This window comes from Phyllopteryx taeniolatus, chromosome 3 (assembly GCF_024500385.1).
Source record: "Phyllopteryx taeniolatus isolate TA_2022b chromosome 3, UOR_Ptae_1.2, whole genome shotgun sequence".
Taxonomy (NCBI): Eukaryota; Metazoa; Chordata; class Actinopteri; order Syngnathiformes; family Syngnathidae; genus Phyllopteryx; species Phyllopteryx taeniolatus.
Genome location: NC_084504.1, coordinates 22,950,564 through 22,974,067, shown reverse-complemented (window position 1 = coordinate 22,974,067; position 23,504 = coordinate 22,950,564). Strand labels below are relative to the sequence as shown.

Below are 23,504 nucleotides of genomic sequence, written 5' to 3'. Positions count from 1 at the left end.
GAGGAAGATTAGGAAGACAAAGGCAGAGCAGAGAACCATGTGGTGGAAGCTGAGACAGGACGAGTGTTGCGCAGCTTTTCGGGAAGAGGTGTGACAGGCTCTCGGTGGACAGAAGGAGCTTCCAGAAGACTGGACCACTGCAGCCAAGGTGATCAGAGAGGCAGGCAGGAGAGTACTTGGTGTATCTTCTGGCAGGAAAGAAGAGAAGTAGACTTGGTGGTGGAACCTCACGGTACAGGAAATCATACAAGGAAAAAGGTTAGCTAAGAAGAAGTGGGACCAAGGAGAGGCGAAAGGAATACATTGAGATGTGACATAGGGCAAAGGTAGAGGTGGCAAAGGCCAAACAAGAGGCATATGATGACATGTATGCCAGGTTGGACACTAAAGAAGGAGAAAAGGATCTATACAGGTTGGCCAGACAGAGGGATAGAGATGGGAAGGATGTGCAGCAGGTTATGGTGATTAAGGATAGAGATGGAAATATGTTGACTGGTGCCAGTAGTGTGCTCCATAGATGGAAATAATACTTCGAGGAGTTGATGAATGAGGAAAATGAGAGAGAAGGGAGAGTAGAAGAGGCAAGTGTGGTGGACCAGGAAGTGGCAATGATTAGTAACGGGGAAGTTAGAAACACATTAAAGAGGATGAAAAATGGAAAGGCAGTTGGTCCAGATGATATTCCTGTGGAGGTATGGAAGCATCTAGGAGAGGTGGCTGTGGAGTTTTTGACCAGCTTCTTCAATATAATTCTAGCGCGTGAGAAGATGCCTGAGGAATGGAGGAAAAGTGTGCTGGTTTTTAAGAACAAAGGTGATGTGCAGAGGTGTGGGAACTATAGCGGAATAAAGTTGATGAGCCACAAAATGAAGTTATGGGAAAGAGTAGTGGAGGCTAGAATCAGGACAGAAGTGAGTATTTGCGAGCAACACTATGGTTTCATGCCTAGAAAGAGTACCACAGATGCATTATTTGCCTTGAGGATGTTGATAGAAAAGTACAGAGAAGGTCAGAAGGAGCTACATTCTGTCTTTGTAGATCTAGAGAAAGTCTATGACAGAGTACCCAGAGAGGAACTGTGGTACTGCATGCGGAAGTCTGGAGTGGCAGAGAAGTGTATAATACAGGAATACTACAGGACATGTACGAGGGCAGCAGAACAGTGGTGAGGTGTGCTGTAGGTGTGACAGACGAATTTAAGGTGGAGGTATGACTGCATCAGGGATCAGCCCTGAGCCCCTTCCTGTTTGCAGTGGTGATGGATAGGCTGACAGATGAGGTTAGACTGACATCCCCGTGGCCCATGATGTTTGCAGATGACATTATGATCTGCAGTGAAAGCAGGGAGCGGGTGGAGGAACACTTAGAAAGACGGAGGCATGCACTGGAGAGCAGAGGAATGAAGATTAGCCGAAGTAAAACAGAATATATGTGCATGAATGAGAGGGGTGTTGGGGGAAGAGTGAGGCTACAGGGAGAAGAGATAGCAAGGGCGGAGGACTTTAAATACTTGGTGTCAACCGTCCAGAGCAATGGTGAGTGTGGTCAGGTGTGAAGAAATGGGTCCAAGCAGGTTGGAACGGGTGGATGAAGGTCTCAGATGTGTTATGTGACAGAAGAGTCTCTGCTAGAATGAAGGGCAAAGTTTATAAAACAGTGCTGAGGGCAGCCATGATGTACAGATTAGAGACAGTGGCAGTGAAGAGACAACAGGAAGCAGAGCTGGAGGTGGCGGAAATTAAGATGTTGAGGTTCACTCTCAGAGTGACCATGTTGGATAAAATTAGAAATGAGATCATCAGAGGCACAGCCAAGGTTCGATGTTTTGGAGACAAAGTTAGAGAGAGCAGACTTCGATGGTTTGGACACGTCCAGAGGAGAAATAGTGTGTATATTGGTAGAAGGATGATGAGGATGGAGCTGTCAGGCAAGAGAGCTAGAGGAAGACCAAAGAAAAGGTTGATGGATGTCGTGAGTGAAGACATGAGGGCAGTTGGTCTTCGAGAGGAGGATGCAGGAGATAGGCTTACATGGAAAAGGATGACGCCCTGTGGCGATCCCTAAAGGGACAAGCCAAAAGGAAAAGAAGAAGATAATATTTGCCCTTTTCCACTCATTATTAATTGATTTTTCAGCTAATAGTTGGATCACAGTCCAATTAGGGTCTTATGTCATATGCAGTAAAAGACAGGAAAGAAAACCAACCCACCAAGACCTTTGCAAATTGTCAACAACTCGAGCGTGAATGTCCATTTTAAGACATCCCGACAACGTTACCTCTGAAGTTGCACTAATTCTTAAGCCATGCTCTCGTTCTCTAGTTACTTAAGGGGATCCATAGCATTTTGGATTGACAATAGAAAAGTGAGAGGAACTCAGCAGAGACAAATTAGTTTTGACATACTGAATACGAATTTCAAACCAAGACAGATTGCAACCAAGGAGAGTCTTTTCGGGTGCTTTCCCACCTATAGTACTCTTGTCTCAGTTTCCCCTCTGGTTTGGTTTATCTTTAGGCAGAAAGAAATTCAAGAAAACCAAAATATAACCCCAATTCCAATGAAGTTGGGACGTTGTGTAAACCTTTTTTTTAATGCAAAAATTCATTCATTTTTAATTTGATGCCTGCAACACGTTCCAAAAAAGCTGGGACAGCCGCATGTTTACCACTGTCTTACATCACCTTTCCTGTTTAACAACACTCAAAAAGCATTTGGGAACTGAGGACACTAATAAGGGGGGTTTACATAGATCCCTCTATTCCGATTACAATCGGATTAGAAGCCTAAACCAAATATAAACACTGCATATAAATGAATACACACCTCAATCAGTTTTAAACTATTTATAACATGATTTTATGAAGCTGTTTCATAAAAGAGTAAAGACAATCACAACTACTGTTCTAAATATACGACAGCCCTCCATCTTGATAAATGACGTGACCTTTACGTCGATGTGCGCATGTCACACGGCTGTTCCCATTAAATGTATAGCACAATTGTATACACCCGATCGGAATAGATCACATGAAAACAGTTGACCAGAGATCATTCACTCATTAATTCATCTTCCGTTCCGTTTATCCTCACTAGGGTCACGGGCGTGCTGGAGCCTATGCCAGCTATCTTCGGGCGAGAGGCGGGGTACACCCTAAACTGGTTGCCAGCCAATCGCAGGGTACATATAAACAAACAACCATTCGCACTCACATTCACACCTACGGACAATTTAGAGTCTTCAATTAACCTACCACGCATGCTTTTGGGATGTGGGAGGAAACCGGAGTAGCCGTAGAAAACCCACACAGGCACGGGGAGAACATGCAAACTCTACACAGGTGGGGCCGGGATTTGAACCCCGGTCCTCAGACCTGTGAAGCAGATGTGCTGACCAGTCGTCCACCGTGCCGCTGACCATATATCAATCGAAATAAATACAATCAGAATGACGAAAAAAATGCTGCATGTAAACCTGGCTATTGTTGAAGCTCTGTAGGTGGAGTTCTTGTTTGATATACAACCGTTGCTCAACAGTCTGGGGTGTCCGTTGTCAAATTTTGTGCTTCGTAATGCAACACACATTTTCATTGGGAGACAGGTCTGCACTGCTGGCAGGCCAGTCTAGTATTCACACTCTTTTACTACAAAGCCACGCTGCTGTAACATATGCAGAGCTGTGGCTTAGCTTAGAATTGTCTTGCTGAAATAAGCAGCGCTGTCCAGGAAAAAGACGTTACTTGGATGGCAGCATATGTTGCCCCAAAACCTGTATGTAGCTTTCAGCATTAATGGTGCCTTCACAAATGTACAAGTTACCTGTGCCATGGGCACAAACACAACCCCATACCATCACAGATGCTGTTTTTTTAACTTTGCGCTGATGATAATGATTTCCAAAAACAATTGGAAATGTTTGACCACAGCACACTTTTCTACTTTGCGTCAGTCCAATACAGATGAGCTTGGGCCCAGAGAAGCTGGAGGTATTTCTGGGTGTTGTTGATATATGGCTATGGCTTTGCATGGTAGAGCTTTAACATTTGTAGATATAGCGACGAACTGTGTTAACTGACAATGGTTTTCTGAGGTGTTCCTGAGTCCCCGTGCCAATGTCCTTTACACAATGATGCTGGTTTTAATACAGTGCCGCCTGAGTGATTGAAGGTCACGGACATTCAATGTTGGTTTTTGGCCTTGCCGCTTATGTGCTGAGATTCCTCCAGATTCTCTGAATCTTTTTATATTATGGACTGTACATGATGAAATTACAATTGTACATTGAGAAACGTTGTTCTTAAACTGTTGGATGATTTGCTCACGCAGTTGTTCACAAAGTTGTGAAACAAACCCCATCCTTGCTTGTGAACAACTGAGTCTTTTGGGGATGCATCTTTTATACCCAATCACGACACTCACCTGTTTCAACTTAACCTGTTCACTTGTGCAATGTTCCAAACAGGGTTTTTTTGGGCATTTCTCAACTTTCCCAGTTTTTTTTCCCCGTCCCAGCTTTTTTGGAACTCAAAATGAGAGAATATTCGCAAAAAGCAAACAAACAAACAAACAAATTAATTGGAACATTAAGTCCTTATAGTCTATTCAATTGAATATACGTTGAAAAGGATTTACAAATCAACGTATTCTGTTTTTATCTACATTTTACACAACGTCCCAACTTCACTGGAATTGGGGTTTAATGAACCATTCTACCTGTAGACACTAAATTGAAGACATGCCGAGTAAGTCAATGTGTGCATCCGATTCCTACCTGTAGTTACGCCATTTAGGGTAAAAACTGATTGGGTTATTTGCGAGTTGTTAGTGGATCAAGGTGAAATTTCTTTTTTACCAAAATTTAATCATGCCCAGTTCATACTAACCTCTTCTGGGTAGTCTTTGTACAGGGTAAAATTAACTTGATTACAACGGACTAAAGCTTGCAAGTGTGAAAGCACCTAGTGACCCCCAACACTAGGCATGTCACGATAACAATTTTTTAAAGACCATATATCTTCTCAAAAACTATCACCATAAACGTTAATATTGTTGTTTTCTTTATGCCTCTGAAATCATGAAAAATAAGACCCGGCCTTATTATTTTTTATCATTTATTTTATTTATTATTTTAGGTGGCCGACTGGTTAGCACGTCTGCCTCACAGTTCTGAGGACCAAGGTTCAAATCTGGCCTCGCCTGTGTGAAGTTTGCATGTTCTCCCTGTGTCTTTGTGGGTTTTCTCCGAGTACTCCTGTTTCCTCCCACATCCCAAAAACATGTATGGTAGGTTAATTGAAGACTCTAAATTGCCCATAAGTGTGAATGTGAGTGCAAATGGTTGTTTGTTTATATGTGCCCTGCGATGGATTGGCGACCAGTTCAGGGTGTACGGAAAAACTATATTGTCCATTTTATTTATCGAACAATAAGTCAATATAGTATTTACAGTGACAGGCCTACCCAACACTATCGTCCAGTCAGGCTGTGCAAAGAAAAAATACTTACCGGTGATACCAAGCCGCTCTTCTTACAACACCAATTCCAATGAAGTTGGGACGTTGTGTTAAACATAAACAAAAACCAAATATAATGATTTGAAAATCATGTTCAACCTATATTTAATTATAGTATTTTTCAGGGACAGCCCTGCTTATTTCAGCAAGACAATGCTAAGCTAAGCCACAGCTCTGCATATGTTACAGCAGCGTGGCTTTGTAGTAAAAGAGTGTGAATACTAGACTGGCCTGCCAGAAGTCCACACCTGTCTCATGAAAATGTGTGGTGCATTATGAAGCACAAAATTTGACAACGGACACCCCGGAATGTTGAGTAACGGTTGTACATCAAGCAAGAATTCCACCTACAGAGCTTCAACAATAGCCAGGTTTACATGCAGCCTTTTTTTGTCATTCTGAGTGAATTTATTTCAATTGATCTCTGGTCAACTGTTTACATGTGATCTATTCCGATTGGGTGTATACAACTCTGCTATACATTTCATGGGAACAGCGCTGTGAGATGCGCACATCGACGTAAACGTCACGTCATTTATCAAGATGTAGGGCTGTTGTATATTTAGAACAGTAGTTGTGATTGTTTTTACACTTTTATAAAAACAACAGTTTCATAAAATCATGTTACAAGTACCGTATTTTCACGATCATAAGGCGCACTTAAAAGTCTTAAATTTTCTCCAAAATGGACGGGGCGCCTTATAATGTGTGCACCGAGTTCCAAAATCTGTAAATGTTGTGATGAGCGCTCTGCTCGACTGACTGGAAGCATTTCCTGCCGACACGCTGCGAATATAGATGAAAGGCGGACGTGACTGAGGACAGCATGCGGACGTTAAAGGGGGAAGGGTGCGCGTCAAAAAGGACGCCCCCAGTAGGTATATAGCGCCGGTATGTGCATTGTGCAAAACAACATTGGTTTGGCTAAGGACCCCAGAAAATGGCACCTACGAAGAGACATGCTTACGAAGCACAGTTTAAACTGCTAGCTATCAGTTATGCGGAGGAACATGGGAATCGAGCAGCGGCGAGAGAATTCAAGATCAACGAATCCATGGTTCGCAAATGGAGGAAGCAGGAAAACGGCGGCATCATTGCTGAACAGCCCCCTGGCAATGAGACTGACGAGAGGGAACCCGGCATGTTTGATGGAGAACTTGCCCAGCTGTTCATTTCGGATACAGAAGATGAGGACTTTGGTGGATTTGTGGATGAGGATTGATAAAAAAATAACGTGAGTAGATTGTTAAATACTTCAATAAAGTACAACTCAGTTTTGCTCCCGCTGCCTTTTTAAAAACATACGCTAGCATGCATGCTAGCGTATGTTTTAGCGTGCATGCATGCTACCGTATGTTTTAAGATAGCGTATGTTTTACCATCCCTGCGCCCAATAATATGGTGCGCCTGATGTAAGTGTGAAATATAAAAATAAACCCCGTAACTGAGACTGCGCCTTTTAATAAGGTGCGCCTTATAGTCGTGAAAATACGGTAGTTAAAAACTAGCTGTCCTTCGCATACGAGCTTTGGTTTTACGTGCGGAAATGACGTCACCGCGCATTTATGTCAAGACGGAGCATGCACAGACAGAGTGCAGCTCGGCCGGCACCATTCCGATTCAGGGTTTACATGACAAAAATGTATTTCTGATCGGTTTGCCAAAAGGAATATTCATCCCCTATGAATGAAATTCAATTCGGATTAGGCCTGTTAATTCTGATTGAGGTGTTTATTCATTTATATGCAGCGTTTATATTTGGTTTAGGCTTCTAATCCGATTATAATCGGAATAGAGGGCTCCATGTAAACCCCCCTTATTAGTTTCCTCAGTTCCCAAAGGCTTATTGAGTGTTTTGTTAAACAGAAAAGGTGATGTAACACAGTGGTAAACATGCAGCTGTCCCAGCTTTTTTGGAACGTGTTGCAGGCATCAAATTCAAAATTAATGAATGTCTTGTCCTTGTAGTGTATTCAATTAAATGTAGGTTGAACATGATTTGCAAATCATTGTATTCTGTTTTTATTTATGTTTAACACAACGTCCCAACTTCATTGGAGTTGGGGTTGTATAATTAGAATGGCATGGTGCAGTGGTTTAAAAAAATTAACCATTTAGCTAAACAAAGAAACTTTGTAGTCATGCCTATCCAAAGGAAATACAGATCCTGTCCATCACCTCTTCAAACATTCAGCTTTTGGCCACCAGTGAGTACAAGTCGTACAAGTATGCATGAATATCTGTCAGTGGAGGCTCAGTCAGGGGGGGGTAAAGAAAATGCAGTAAAATCACCAAAATCAAGCAAAATATCTAATTAGAAGTAACTTTGTAGCTGGAAGCCTTATGTTGTTCAAGGATTTAAAGATATAAAACACACAGTGTTTTCTGAATAGTTGAAACTAATCATGACTAAAACACGGATTTAAGAGTCAGCAAAGAGCTACAATACATACCAGCTTCCTCCAATGCAGCAGTAAAGGGTCTTTTCTACAAACAGGAAGCATGACTGTATGTGTGTATATTTGTGGATAAGTTTAAATGTGGGTTTGCGTTTGTGTGTAGAGGTGGCGGGGGTGGAGGGGACGCTCAGTACTCCAACAGATCACAGAAAGCCACAAGAAATAGAAGGGGGAGCTTCTTTGTGTTCAGCAAAACATGCTCCAACATGACAAATTATCTCCTGACCAAATCTCTCTCCATGTCCTCAGTGACGCCACTAAAAGGCAGCCACTTCTGCACATGGTGTCATGCCCCAAGCTTACAGCTGACTTGTTGTTTCCCCCCAAAATCTAACATACCAATGCCAAAGAGGAGAAACTTGGCATCGCGAAATATTGCGTCAGTACAGTTTCAGGAGGAGTCCTGTCACAATTACTAATTCCCTTCCTGTACTTTACAGAGCATGCTCAGTCTGCGCCTCCTTTGCACCCCTGCAGTTGGCCCCCCAGAAGGCTCTTTCTATCTGCATGGCCAGCCCAGCGATGACTCAGCAATCAGTGAGTCAACATGCGCACACATATGCACACAAACTTCCTCTTGCTGTATCTCCCTGGGGGGTTGAGACGCCACTGTTCCCATGGTCATCCTCATCGCCCAGTTCCTCCGGTTGTGTGCATCTGATGATGTCCTCACGTTCATGCACCTAGCAGCGATGAATTCCAGTTGTGGAGGAAACATAACATTTTTGGAACACTCTAACTCTTGCTTTGGATCTCTTACCATAACCGCAAAGAGCTTTAAGCAGTTTCGTCTTCCAATGAGCAGGGGAGGACCGAATAAGTAAAAAAAGCCCTTGAGTCCAGACCAGAGTACTGAACTACACACTACTATGTGTGAACACACCTTTAATTATTCATAAGCCCTCATCTGCCTCTCTCTAAATCTCGCACACTTTTTTCCAAGCCTGAAACAATGCATCCATTAAGTCCGTTCTTTCCTGCTCCCTGGTATAAATACAAACATCCACATCAGCCACATGGTAGGTCCCATTTAAAACGAAGGAACTACTGGGGCTGCCTCTCAGTCACTTCATCTTCAAATCAAAAACAGGCAGCAGGGCCTGTATCAAACCTACGTTTCAAACAGCTGCTGGCGACAAGAATCAAGTACTCCTCAGAGTCTCATGCCGTTAGGAGGAAAATAATATAAATTATATTCAAAACTACCATGAAAATTCACTTAACCTTACACACAATGCCTGTCTTTTAGTTGTTTAACAGTGTTGTTCAAAAAAGAAAAACAGATCCTTGTGATGACCATTAAAAAAAAAACAACTGAGGAACGAATCCACAGAATCATGGCTTATCAAGACTGTTAGTCACAGTCTTCATCAAGGAGGCTCTCTGTTTCGAATGCTTCACAATACAGATGGAGGCCAAGACTAAATGTGAACCAACCCAACATCAAAATGCAACTTCACACTCTCTTCCTTAACTGATTCTAATGGCGCAGGATGGAAGCAGATTGCATGACATACACAGTACACGCTAATTAATCTTGCCCACAGGACTAACCTCATGACTCGCTGGTTTGATTTTAACACGACCTTGAATCGACCTTGGAACTTCTCAAGATGGCAGTGACGTGTGATGCAGCAGCAGTGTCACGTCAACTCAATGCCATGACACGCCACAGACAAACCTCACCACGTACAGTACATCTTTACTGGCCCCTAAATTATGTATTGCTTGCAGCTTGTAAGCAATAATACATATTGCACAATTAGGTTACTTTCATTTATGAGAAAACCATTTGATTTCAACTCAACAATTTCTCAAACTGAATCACAACAAATTGATGATCTCTATAATATTCACTAGGGAACTTCCAGTTTTCTCAAACTAGCACTGAAGTGCCATTTAGAAAATTAAATTACAAAAAGGTTAAAACCCTCAAATTGAAATGACCTATGTCCTTTGCTGAATGTAGGTCAGAATTAATGAACATAATGGGGCGCATTCTTAATATTGACAGAGTGAATATTACATAATGAATGCAACAGCTTGAAGTGCAAATAATTAAAAAGAATACTCTTTGTACTTGCACGTAAATGTCATTTGCAACCCCTTATTAACTTGCACCAATTTTCACACAGCACACAATTACAAGGACGTATACTGTATAACATGTAGACAACACGAGTGTTGTATTACCCGTGACCAGTCTTTGTCTAGAGACCATTGTCAAAACCACTTCAGATTGTATTCTGGCTCTGACTCACACATGTGCGACTTAGATTTATTCTCCAGACCAGTCAAGACCAAAAATATGGGAACAGCACTGCATCACCTATGCATTTTATGATTTGTTTATGAACGTAACCAGGTTTCAAGTAGTGTGACACAGATCAGCAAATAATTTAATACCTTTCATGACTTGGACAATGACTGCACTTTTTTTCCTGGGTCATACACCAAGGCATATTGTCACAGCTTCACAATTTGGCACTAAAAGTGTTGTCAGTCCCTGCCCCTTAGCTGCAGAGTATAATAAGACCCCCTTGGGTATTTTTAAGTCATAGACTGATTCTCATATTTCTGAAATGCAACCAAACATGCATCCATCCATCTTCCATCCATCATCCGCTTCCCCCACACTAGTGTCACAGTTGAGCTACAGCATATCTAAGATGTCTTTGGGCAAGAGGCAGGGTATACCCTGACTAGTCCCTAGCCAATTGCAGTGCAACCAAGCACTGAAGGCAAATTTCCCATTGATGCTTTGAGAGAAAATTGTTTTTTGGGGAGGTTACAACCCATTCATGTTAATACTTTGTGGTGTGGTACTCCAAGGGTGCATTTTTACAAACGCTATCTAACAAGGCTTAACCTGGACTTGTTCTTGGCTCTGTCTCAGATTACCTCAATCTTGGTCTTGATTTGATTTCAGTTGCTAAAAGTCTCAAACAATTAACTTTTACCACTACTATCAATATCAGACAGCTCTATCTAACAGCTTGCCATCTAATAGGAATGCATGGCATGAATTGATCGGAAACATCACAAGCGGTTTTCCCGAAAATGTGGAGTGGGGAAAAAAAAAACATGGCAACATGTGCATCACAGGGTCCGGGATGAAAAACAGATTTTGTTACCACCTTTGAATTTTCATTGTGTGACTAACAGAGTGAATCAGTGTGGGTTACACTTACAAAGCATAGCGAGTGTGTGGGCACGAGGGGGTTATTAGAAGAAAAAAGGGGGGAGGTGAGGAAATAAAACAAAAAAGCAAAGAGAAGTTAGGCAAGACTCATTGAGGCATTGAAGGATGGGGGGATAATGAGAGAGAGGGCAGGAAGTGTGAAAATCAGAGTGCGAGTGAGGAGAAGGGGCGCCAGGTTTGGGAGTGGAGGTCCAGGTGGTCGAGTCAGACTGTGTCAGACTAAGCGGAGGATCTTTACTCTGACTGGGCTGCAATCACAGCGACAGGAAGCAACAAGGAGCCCTGCCCTGGCAAGCAGTGACTGCTATGTAAACGCAATGTACATCATTTATCTTGACATCATTGGTGTTGATTGATTGATTGTTCTATAGTTGATTGAAGCATTTGACACGCGGTGTGGTGGCCGACTGGTGAGCACATCTGCCTCATAGTTCTGAGGACCTGGGTTCAAATCCCAGCCCCGCCTGTGTGGAGTTTGCATGTTCTCCCCGTGCCTGCGTGGGTTTTCTCCGGGCACTCCGGTTTCCTCCCACATCCCAAAAACATGCATGGTAGGTTAATTGAAGACTCTAAATGGCCCGTAAGTGTGAATGTGAGTGTGAATGGTTGTTTGTTTGTATGTGTCCTGCGATTGGTTGGCGACCAGTTCAGGGTGTACCCCGCCTCTCGCCAGAAGATAGCTGGGATAGGCTCCAGCACGCCCACGACCCAAGTGAGGATAAAGCGGAATGGAAGATGAATGAATGAATGAATGCATGAATCATTGGTGTTGATTGATTGATTGTTCTATAGTTGATTGAAGCATTTGACACGCCATAGGCATCAGCCTTTCCAGAAGAATGGGAGCCGTTATAGCAGCAGTGAGGACCAACTCCACATTTTCTTCAATTTTCACTTCCTGTTCTGTCGATAAAGTGCATTTCAAAGAGGAGTGAAAAATAGCAATGGCGACAGAAACACTATGAGTCATTTGCTCAATAGTAGAGATCTTCCTGTGATGGAGGATAGACAGATGGCTCATCCAATCAACTACCCTGAAAATATTTTCCAAGGACAACATCCCAAATGGTTCTCTATTCAGCGGTGATGTGGCATGTCAAGTTAATGCACTACTCAGCCATTTGAAGAACAGATAGTTAATTCCGGCAGGCAGAAAAGTCGCTCTACTGACACCTGATGACTTTATGCAAGCAGGAAGGTGTTAAGTGTTGAGGTTCGACAACTCTTGTTTTTAGGAAACATGCAACTTAAGACGGGGTATAGTTACACAACAAAAGCATAAAATGTTTTTTTAACAAGTGATCTAAACAATCCCCTGCTCACAGTCCTTATAGTCCCTGTAAAAATAATGTCTTTTACATTTGACATCAGAGAAGAGTCTTGTTAACAACCCGCACAAATATAAATAATTACAAAACTCGTCCAGAAAATAAAATTAGGCTTCTAAATAGTGAAAAATCAAGCTTTTTACTCAGCTCTCAAACGCTGTGGGCGTGACCGCTGAATACTGAAATCACGCCTCGCTCAACTGTCAATCGAATACCAGGACTATGGCCTGGAAATCTGACTAGAATCTTTCTCATGTCTACACATAACTACATGTTTGACCCCTGAAAATATATCCGCTTAAATTACGCTTTGCTGGAGAAGCCCTCCTATCCTAAACACTAAAAAACATACATGAATGGCCTCTTACATTTGAATTAAAATTCTTAAACATTGCTTGTGGAAAAAAAGGGTAGAACTACTATCCAATCTTTCATTGTTTTACATAAACACTAAAAATGTTGTGTTAAAAAAGCAAGTGATATTAGCAGGTATTATGCACATCTGTAATCAGGGGACTGGAATTTTCAAGCAGTAACCCTTTACTATTTTGTTATTACATGCAAAAGCAGGGCACTTCATATTAGCCAACACTGGTTAGGAAGAACTGACACCATGTGACCTTTTTCAGTAACTTTCACTTCATATTTTATAATCAAGCACGACAAGCTGCTGCGAAAGGTCGGCGGGAGCGCCACTGTGCAAAAGTGCACGACTTCTTGATGCCACGCAAAGGAGACGAGGGATGATGGGACAGGACGGGTCTCGGCTTCCCTCCGTGTTTGTGTCGAGAGACGCGAGAGCGCGCATACACACACACACACACGCACGCACACACAAGTACAAATCTTGCATAATTGAAGAACATATTGTAAAGAAGGTAGCGACACTGAAACATGAGATAACCTTAGTATTACTTCCCACAGCCTGAGCGGAGCATCAGCTGATTTGTGGTAAAACGAGCAGGGAGCCTTGAGTGCCTTTGCAAAACAGCCTGGTGGAAGTCCATTCTCTGAATTTAGCTCTGTTGAAATATCATCGCTAAGGGGCCACAGCAACCTTAAGCTATCGCCTCCTCGACTTATGTTTGGCATTTAGCGATTACTTTATCCTGGTTGGCTTGAGGAAACATATTTAATATTTTCTAAAAACCTTTTCTCCCCCTATAAACGCAAGCCCAAACATGAGGTGATAAACAATTGGAAGGTCAACAAAAGTTAAGAGTTATACGTTGTTAGGTTTGATTTTGTTTTTTTTTTTGCTTTGGAGCGCATTCTCTCGATCAGTTCTGCATTCCCACAACAATGCGCGCTCCGACACGACACAATGCTGCTATTCTTAAGACGCACAGAAATAAAGCTGTACTGCTCTCGGGCCATTTCCTGTGGTCTGGGAACGAAGAGGCACGCTGGGAAAACTGAAAAACACCGAGCGACAGCTGGACGAATGAGGAATAGACGGGATTAGCGTGGAGTGTCGCAAGACAAGATAATTCCACGAAGAGGAAGGAGACAAACGCTTCAAACAAACAGCATGACTAATAAAAGATGCAGACATAAAGCCTGCAGTCCATCATTATCCTCACTTAGACAGAACCTGGCATGTTGGGGAAATCATAAAACACAGGGATCTAATGACAGACCTACAATGAGTTGAGTACAGACATCTTGACAGGATGGCCCGTGATGAGTGATAGTGTGGGGGGGGGGCATCAGGGCTCACAGACGCTACAGAAGACTGTTGACGAAACACGACAAAGTATGATGAGCAAACATACAAGCCTCCGTGACACTGCCTGTAAAAGCAGCCATTTTCCTCCGTGTCGATGTTCACACCGATATGGAATCGGGGGACGAAGTTGACATGGCAATTTTCCGCCTTTTAATGTAGTATCAGAGGTGTTACAAAGGCAATACAATGTTAGCACGCATCTAATTATTGGATTGTGGGATGCTGGGTCATGGCAATTTCCTCCTTGGCTGGGTTCCATGTAAAAGGCAAAGGTGGATACGGTGGATATAAAAAATAGTCTACACACCCCTGTTCAAATTCCAGGTTTTGTGGAAAACAATTAGACCAAGATAAATCATTTTGAAATGTTTTCACCATTAATGTTACCTATAACCTGCACAACTGAATTGAAAAAAAATAAACTTTTCAAGAGGAAAAATTACAATTAAAAACTGAGATTATGTGGTTGCACAAGTGTGCACACCCTCTTATAACTGGGTATATGGCTGTGTTCAGGAGTCCACACACATATGCCACCATTTTAAGTGACTGATAACCCCCAACTAAAGCTCAGATGTTCTAGTATGCTTTTCCTTGAATTTTTGTAGTCACATCTTACAGCACAAGCCATAGTCCGCAACATCACCGGGATCTCATTGTTCGGTCAGGAATATTGTAAAAAAAACAATTTCCAAGCCATTAAATAGACCATGGAACACAGTGACTGGGGAATATTTGCACAACAGTAACATTACCAAGAACTGGACGTCCCTAAAAATCGATGAAAAGATGAGAAAAAAACATGTCAGGAGGGCTGCCAAAAGAATGAAGACAAACAATGAAGTAGCTGCAGGAATTTCTGGCGAATACTGTATGTTTAGTACATGTGACAACAATCTACCCCCTTCTAGGTATGTCTGGGCTATGGGGTAGGGTGGCAAGACGGAATCCCTATTTTACAAAAAAACAAAAACACACTTGAAATCTCCCAAACACGTGGGAAAATGTGTTATGTTTCAATGAAAAATAAAAACACTTTTTGGCCATAATTGCAAAAGTTATGTTTGGCGCAAACACAACACTGCTAATCACCATACCTACCGTGAGGCATGGTGGTGGCAGCATCATGCTTTATGCTATTTTTCTTCAGCCGAAACTGGGGCCTTAGTCAAGTCACCACAGCCCGCCCCCTCGAGAGTTCCTGGTAATTTTAAGAAGACCCTGGGGGGACAGGAGGAATTAAATAATCCTCGGGGAACCTTCTGTACCCTGGTAGATTTTTGCGGTAGGGCAAATTAGAAACCTAGTCAGTGCAGAGTGTATGTGATTTTTTTTCTCCCCATAATTTGTTACAACAGATGGATTAGTGAATAAATTGTTGACAGAAAACTAATATTATCAAACATTCATTATAGAGCGGCAAGAAAGCCTTGATAGAACTTGACAAACAAGAGGGAATGTATTCACATCCGTATTAAACAGCGGGCCGAAACGTAGAGCACCTTTGAGCCTTCGGAGTTTGGTAGCACCGTGCCCCCACGGCCTGTCATGGATACTGCAATAGGCTGTGAGCACGACACACACTAACTTAGCAAGACTTGAATTACAAGAAAAAAATGGCTAAAATCTCACCGCACAATGTTTTGGACAAATGTGGCAGCCATGGCCGCCGGGAACATATTGTAAATGTAACCTTATTAGAAGCCAGTGTACTGTAACAATTTTGAGATTGTTTTACATATTGTTGTTTTAAAATCTGCCGTCTATGAAATGTTAATTTGGGTTTTTACGCTGACATAGGTAATTAAAAACAGCTTTGTTCAAAGTCGTTTCCAGATTAATTTTCTACAGACAGTCAGCGTGAATTATTAACTACAAAAAAAATAAAAAAAATAAACTGTGGCGTGCTTTATATTTCTACAAGGCAAATAAGTATTTTTATGATCAGTTCTGATCTCTAGTGTTCTTAAGTGTACTGCACATACAGTCGAGACAATGAATGCAGCCACAAAGAATTGAGCGCAAAACAAACCCTGACTGCATATCCCAGAACACGAAACACAATTTATCGTTGGAATCTTTAAACACACGCTTGTTTTCAGGAAACTTGAAAGCAACAATCCATCATTCACATCCGAGCCAAGATGAATTCACACTGTTTAAGCGTGCCTCAAATATTCCACCCCTGGAACACGAAGCATCTCGCGCTGAGCTACGCCAGCGGTTACAGAGTGACTTATTCCTACGTGTGGATTGTTTGATTGATTTCAAACTGTGACAAAATTGGAGACGTGATATACGGGGGTGAGAGGTGGGGAATAATTATACTGCGACTCGTTTGACTTCCTGGAAGTCTAATTGCGGAGGAAAGGTCGAGAAAAATGCTTTGAAAGACAACTTTCTTGACACTGTACGATTCAGAATTGACCACACAAAAAAAAATTAATTGGGAAACATACAAGATCTCCGAGGTCCAGCAACCGTCATCTTGACACACTTTGTCTTAGTGAGTTTCCAAGGTCTTACCTCCATAAGTTTGTTTTCTATGGCATTTTTTTTTTTTTTGTCATCACAGAAGTACAATAAATCCATGGGAAAAACATTTTTTCCCACCTCACAGGTTCCACCCCATGCAAGAATCTTATTATAATGAACAGTTAAGTGTCTATTTGTGACAACATGCGCTCTTGACTGAGACTTGTGACTTGCAGTTCTGCCAAACAAAAACTCGCTGGCTGGAAATCTACAAGAGTATGTGAAAAAATATGTCAAGATGTACCCATGAAGCCTGGCGAAACATCCCGTGACTAAACAGCTAACAATCAGGGCGTGTTTCCCTGACCGCATCCCCGCACCAAGAATCAACCGCAGCACCGTCAAGCAGACACGTTTTTTTTCTCCCCCCCACCAACAAGGTCCCCCGCACGGCTGCAACTAAATCGGACCTGTAATCAACATTTTTTTCCCTAACAACAGGATTGCAGTGGAGGGACACGTTGGAGTAAAGACACCCTAGTACAAATGCTCTCTAATTATGGCAGCTTTGAAGGCAACACTTGTGTGTTTGCCTCAAAACAAACATGAACCGAAGCTTTTTTTTGTTTTTGTTTTTTTTTTTTCGGAAAATCCACTACACACAAGTGTACACCTCTAAACAATGTGTTTACTGCGGTAGCTCCCTGACAGAAAGTGGAACCTCCAAAGTCAAACATAATCTGTACCATGATCCTGGTGGATGTTCAACATAACAAGAAATCTCAGGAAATGATATAAAGTGAATTACCTCATTATGGCTTTAATGCATGAAACAATCAATGTTTTAATTTCTAATTCAGTGTAAAGAATGTAAAGAGAAGCTAACCACGAAGCAATTTGCATGTTCTCCCCAAGCCTTCGTGGGTTTTCTCCAGGCACTCTGGTTTCCTCCCACATCCCCAAAACATGCATGGTAGTTTAATTGAAGTCTCTAAATTGCCCCCTATGTGTGAATGTGAGTGTGAATGGTTGTTGAAACCTTGGAGTCGTGCAGGAACGTGCAGGAACGTGCAGGAACGTGCCGGAGCGTGCAGGGGTGTGCGGGAACGTGCAGGAGTGTTCGGGGGCGTCCGGGAGGGCGGTTCTTTGAAAACGGACACACAAACTTTGAGCTTTACTTATATAGATTATTATCCATTTCTTTCCTCTGTCATCACTGCTAGCTTTCTGTGGTGGTCACATAAATAAAAAAGAAGTTTTGAAAAAAAGCAAAACACATTTGTTAAGTTGTCCTCTAAACGATCACTGAGCTGAATTTCATTATATGCGCTGACATCAGCCATGACAAAGGCTTGAACTCCAAATTGCACCACTTTTCTGCTGTACAAACTTTCTTTCTCTTCCATATTTCCGCCCTAATTTGGTTCTTCCTTTTTAAATTCCCATTCCAATCCGCTGGGCAATTATCTCCCTCAGTGCTTCGCTTCCTCCCGGCTCCCACCCCTTTCCCCTCCCCCCTCCCGCAGCGCCGCCGTGAGTCGGTCCTCTCTCGTGGTCTCGTCAGCGGAGTTCTTGGAAACCCCGAGAAGAGAGGAAGAGACGACTGCCGATAGCGCCGAGATGTGAGGCCGCAGTCACGTGGCCTGATCTGTGAGCGATGGCGGACATCCTGTTTCTACTTGAAAAATTAACCAACCAAAGCACAATCTCCATGTTTCATGTATGTCTGAATGCACAAAGGCAGTTCAACTCTCAAACTTTTTACACCAAGGACCACTTCAACAAATACGGTTAATACGTTTAAATATTAGTTTAAACCAGTGGTTCCTAAACTTTCTCTGCTGGGCCCCCCTTTGGTTCATAAGATATTTTTGCGACCCCCCCCCCCCCCCCCGCCCCCCCCTTTCAGAGTACATTGCAGTTTATTTCACACATTGTAATAATCACAACGTGTGGAATAAACGGCAATGGACTTATTACAATGTAATTAATACAAACCTCAACGTTTTTTGAAAAAAATAAAAAGTGAACTGCCATAAACTGCTGGTTGTAATAAGTGTAACTGTTTTCAATCACCTTAACTGTGTAATTATGTTCAGTGTAATGGGTTTCTTTTTTCAATATTCATCATTGCTATTAATGCAATGTTTTTATTCATTCATTTGTCCCGCGCCCTGCACCCAACCTGCAAATGTTCTGTGCCCCCCACTTTGAGAACCACTGGTGTAAGCTACTATAACATTTGAACATTAACACTGAGCCTATATATTTTGGGGGCGGCGGGGGGGGGGGGGGGGGGGGGAATAACTTTAGCTACTTAAATAATGATTCAATTAAAATGTTAGTTTTACAAAAGTAAATACAAAATAAAAATTGAACCCAAATAAATGTTTGAACATAAGCACTTAAAAGATTAAATGCAAATGTGTTATACTTAAAGGTAAATACAATTGAACTACAATTAACAAATGTACTACAATTAACAAATGTACTGTAGTAGATTTAAAAACGTTTAAGACACTGTAAAATGCATAATTTTAAGATTTCAGTGATTCTTTCCCAAACCACTAGAGGGAGCTTGCGTACCACTTGTTACTGTTCTAGACTGTACAAGCCGATTAATGACGTACCAAATCATGGCACTCACAGCACACTAGTTAACCTGCCGGGTCCATGCCCTTCAGGCACATCCTTTATAAAAGGTAATCTAACAATTACCGTGTAAACTCCAACAGCCTACACACCTTAACGTTAGTCAAATTCTGAGTTTAAGCAATATGTTCGGTGAAAATGTCCTTTAAATCCAAGTGATAATGCGTGGCATTGGCGCACCTCACTAAACCTCTTTTCAGCCAGCATCAAAGGATTACCTCTGCATGTGCATTTTGCTTTTTCTTTGGTTGTCACCTGTGATCAAAAGGTAGCGTGGTATGTGCCGATTTGTCGTTAAAGTTAAAGAGAGTACTTTAATGTTCCATAACATAATATTGGACTGGTTAACTTCTTCTTTGCTTTAATAAAAGTTACAATGGTATTTCAAACTTTGTTTGTACAGTTAATCCAGGTTTTATGATGGTGACAAATGACTGGATATGTACAGTAATTCATCTCATTGAGAAAATTGTGTGGGCACCACAGTGTACTAGTGCTAACCAGGTCTGCCTCCGAGTCAAAAGACCCTAATTCTCCGGTTCAAACTCTTGGTGCAGGCCCTCCTGTATGGAGTTTGTAAGTTTACCCCATGCATGCGTGGGTTTTCGATGGGTACTCCGGTTTCCTCCCACATGTCAAAAATATGCATTGGTTAGGTTCATTGAAGACTGAATTGTCCATTGATGTGAACACAAGAGGGACTGATTGGTTGTCTGTACGTACCCTGCGATTGACTGGCAACCAGTCCGAGGGTGTAGCCCACCTCTCGCCCATAGTCAGCTGGGACAGGCTCCAGCTCACACGTGACCCGAAACAGAAAAAGTGCTATAGAAAATGGATAGAGGATATGAAATTGGGTTCTTTTGTGACCTAGTTATACCTCTTATGGCAGTGAGTGGTAATTCGGTAAAGGCAGTAATAGTGCTTAAGTGCCTTTTACAGTAGCTACATTGCACATAACAGTGAAATAAAAAAAAATACCTAAATGAATGGTTCATAAACATATAGTTCTTGAACATTAATACAAATGCATTAAACATAAAAGTGAAATACAACTGAATTGCACCCACGCAGTGACTGTTTCGCATACAAGTAGAGGTAGCCCACATACTGCTAGTACTGGTACATGTAACACACTTTAAGCATCAATGGTGTATTCAATGAAGCTAACATGCTGGAAAATGTTTGATTTTGCAGGTTATTTTATATGGGTACAGTATATCCATAGAATATGTTGTTAAATTGAAATCACTCTATTATCTTTCCATTTTCCATTTCACTTCTCTTCATTAGGGTGGTGAGTAAGCTGCAGGAACCTATCCCAGCTGACTTTGGGCAAGAGGCAGCGTACGACCTGGACTGGTTGCCAGCCAATCGCAGGCCACATATAGACAAATTCTCACATTCACACCAATGGATAATACAAAATTAAAAAAAACATGTTGTGCTCATGTAATACTATGATGAGGCCATTAAACATTTATCTGGTTTCACAGTCATAATGTCCCTATGAGGACATGGCTACAACGTGCCCAGAGGAAAAAAATGGAAGAGTTTGACGCCCCTGAGGAAGATGTGCTGACCGCGCACCAACCATGTTGCCCTAGATTTATTTCATTTATCACAACAAGCAAGAAAAAATAAATAAAAGAAAGCACAAGGAGAAAATGAAAACTCCACACAAGATGGCCGCAGAAAAGATTCGAACCCCGAACCTCAGAACCTTTGAGGCAGACATTAATTATTGTTTGCGATACAATTTTGACACATGGTACCATTAGTGCTTTTACTGGCAATAAGAAATTAAAACAAATTCTACTACACACACACATATATTTATATATATATATATATAGATATATATATATATATATATACAGTAGATCCTATTTAATGCTAAATTTGTCAGTACAAGAGACTTATCTCAATGTTTCTAGTCTACATCAGATGTGCAGGTAAGATGGGCTAGCTGGGTGCCATGCTGCGTCATTGCCATGGTGACCACCGCCAGACTTACGTCAGTTTTTCAATGACAGCGTCAGAACAACGTGGACTTTTTCCAACTAGTTTAAAAAAAAAAAAAAACACGCACACACCTTTGCCAAGTTTATGTCAAGCCGAGCACCCCACGGGCAACGTCAGAAAACTTCCGAGTTCCCTTTTAAATGTCACTCCAGCACATTTTCAAGCGAAAGAGGAAACTTAACTCTACAGCATTTAGAACGTGAACGTGAACGCATCCCTGGGGACAAAGTGCCATGTGTTGGAAAGAGAAGAAGTTGTTGAAGCGTTTCAATGTCAATACGTAGCAAGACAGTACTCACGTTCTCCGTTATCTCGGATGGGCACCCACCGCAGCACGACGACAACACAACAGTTTGGACTTCGCATAACGGAAATGTGTCGAAAAGGCATCAAAAAGTTGGTCACAAAAGTGGCGTCGGCGGGAAGAATAAAAAAAGAGCGAGAGAGAGAGAGCGAGAGAGCGAGTCCACCTCAGCGGGAAGAAGTGCACAAAACGGTATCTTTGGCTTCCATTGTGACTTGACGCGACGATGTCTCCGACTTAAAAGATGAAGAAAAAAATTAAACTTTGAGGCACGAAGTTGACGCGGAAAAAAAAAAAAAAAAAAGTGGCGACCCTAGTTTCCGCTCAGTGGGGTGGGGGGGGAAATGCACCGCCGCGTCAAGGGAGAGACATTTCACAAAAGCTCTTCCGGCTTCCGCTTGAGCAAAAATAAAAGTCCAACATGTCGGTTCAAGAAGCAGTCAGTTTTGTGCCCTACCACTTGCTTACATTCTTGTATTTTTTCCCAGTTGCGTTTTTTAATTATTTTTTTTAAAATGTGAACTAGGCATGAAACTTACTGAAATGTGGGGAAGAGATTATTTTGTACGTTTTAGTACGCCATTGACAGGTAACTGTAGCCAGTTAGCGTGTTAGCTTTAATATACACCCGAAGCGATTTAGTTATTTGGTACTTATAACTACGTGACAGTATAGCTCCTTATCTTGTCCTGGTCCTCGATAGTTGTTGAGTAGTTGGGTGGGTCTACTGCAGTACAGTCCAGTGATTCACATTTAATTTGTTACTCAAATCATCTTTTCCCATTGAAAGGAACCAAAATACAATTAATACGTTCCAGCCTCCCCCAAAACACCAAGAAAGTATTTTTGTAACGTGTTTTTTTATATCACCATAATATTCTACTTAATAAAACATACGCTAATGACATGATCAAATAGAATTCACAATAATTTAACAGATTTTGTCACACTTTCCCCTTCAATGCACATTTTGCCGCCCATCCTGGTGTGTGTGCCTTGGCCACCATACTGTACTGGAGACTCGGCTCCTCTCAACTTCTCAGTATGGCAGCAATATTAGTCCTTATTTGCAGAGAATAAAACTGACTTTTTGCCATGGACGGGGTGGGAATTCCCGCAAAAGCATAGGCCGGGCAAAATGAAAAGCGACGAGAAGAACTTTTCCGATCGTGTAAACATTATGCCACTGAAAAATATCGCGACACATTGCCTATTCAATTTTGGAGCTTGTGGATGAACAAAGGATGGCTTGGAGCCAATCAGTCAGAAAAGAGTCGAGCCATGCTATGAAGTCACGTATGACGTAACTCCTTTCCACTCTGCATCTCCGTGCTTTTCCAGGTGTACGTACTGTGCCAAGTTTCAAACGCAATGTTACGCAGGATGGGCACATACCGTTGTTACGCTCTAAGGGGGAGTTAAAACAATGACAGTTGCTGGCCTCACCCAAATGATCAGTTTTCAATTTATTTTACGTTTTATATTATTATAAAGCACCGCAATGACAATACGGGGTGGCTGCGGTCGTCCTCGCTCTCGCTAAAAAAAGTGGCCGGCCACACAGATAAAAAAAAAACGGCTTGCTACTTGAACTCACCACGAAAGGAGGAAAAAACAATATAATGTTGTGTTGATGTAGTTTGCCTTGCTTAAGGACGTTTGTAAAATGTCAATGATGGTGTCGTCTCTTGTTGTTTAGAACCAAGAATTAACATTAATAGCTATGCTAGCTACGCGTTAGACGATGGCTCTATATTGAACTCAAGTATTGATGTGGATGAATATGCTTTAGAGATACGACTCAACTCGTTCAGCGAA

The 23,504-nt window shown here is 41.9% G+C and overlaps 1 protein-coding gene across 5 annotated transcripts in view; it reads right to left on the bottom strand.

Annotated features, from left to right (window-relative positions):
- Positions 1 to 21,990, bottom strand: part of sh2b3 (SH2B adaptor protein 3) — a 62,017-nt gene extending 40,027 nt beyond the window's left edge. For 2 of the 5 annotated variants that reach the window (XM_061767708.1, XM_061767713.1), the window contains exons 1-2: positions 21,682 to 21,990; positions 17,745 to 17,849 (exon numbers count right to left, since the gene is read on the bottom strand). The gene's annotated coding sequence lies outside the window, so the exon portion shown is untranslated. Of the gene's footprint in view, positions 1 to 7,965; positions 9,006 to 17,744; positions 17,850 to 20,080; positions 20,183 to 21,681 lie in introns of those variants that run through there. The other 3 variants (XM_061767710.1, XM_061767709.1, XM_061767711.1) reach the window with 3 other exon arrangements.
- Between the last annotated feature and the right edge of the window lie 1,514 nt (positions 21,991 to 23,504).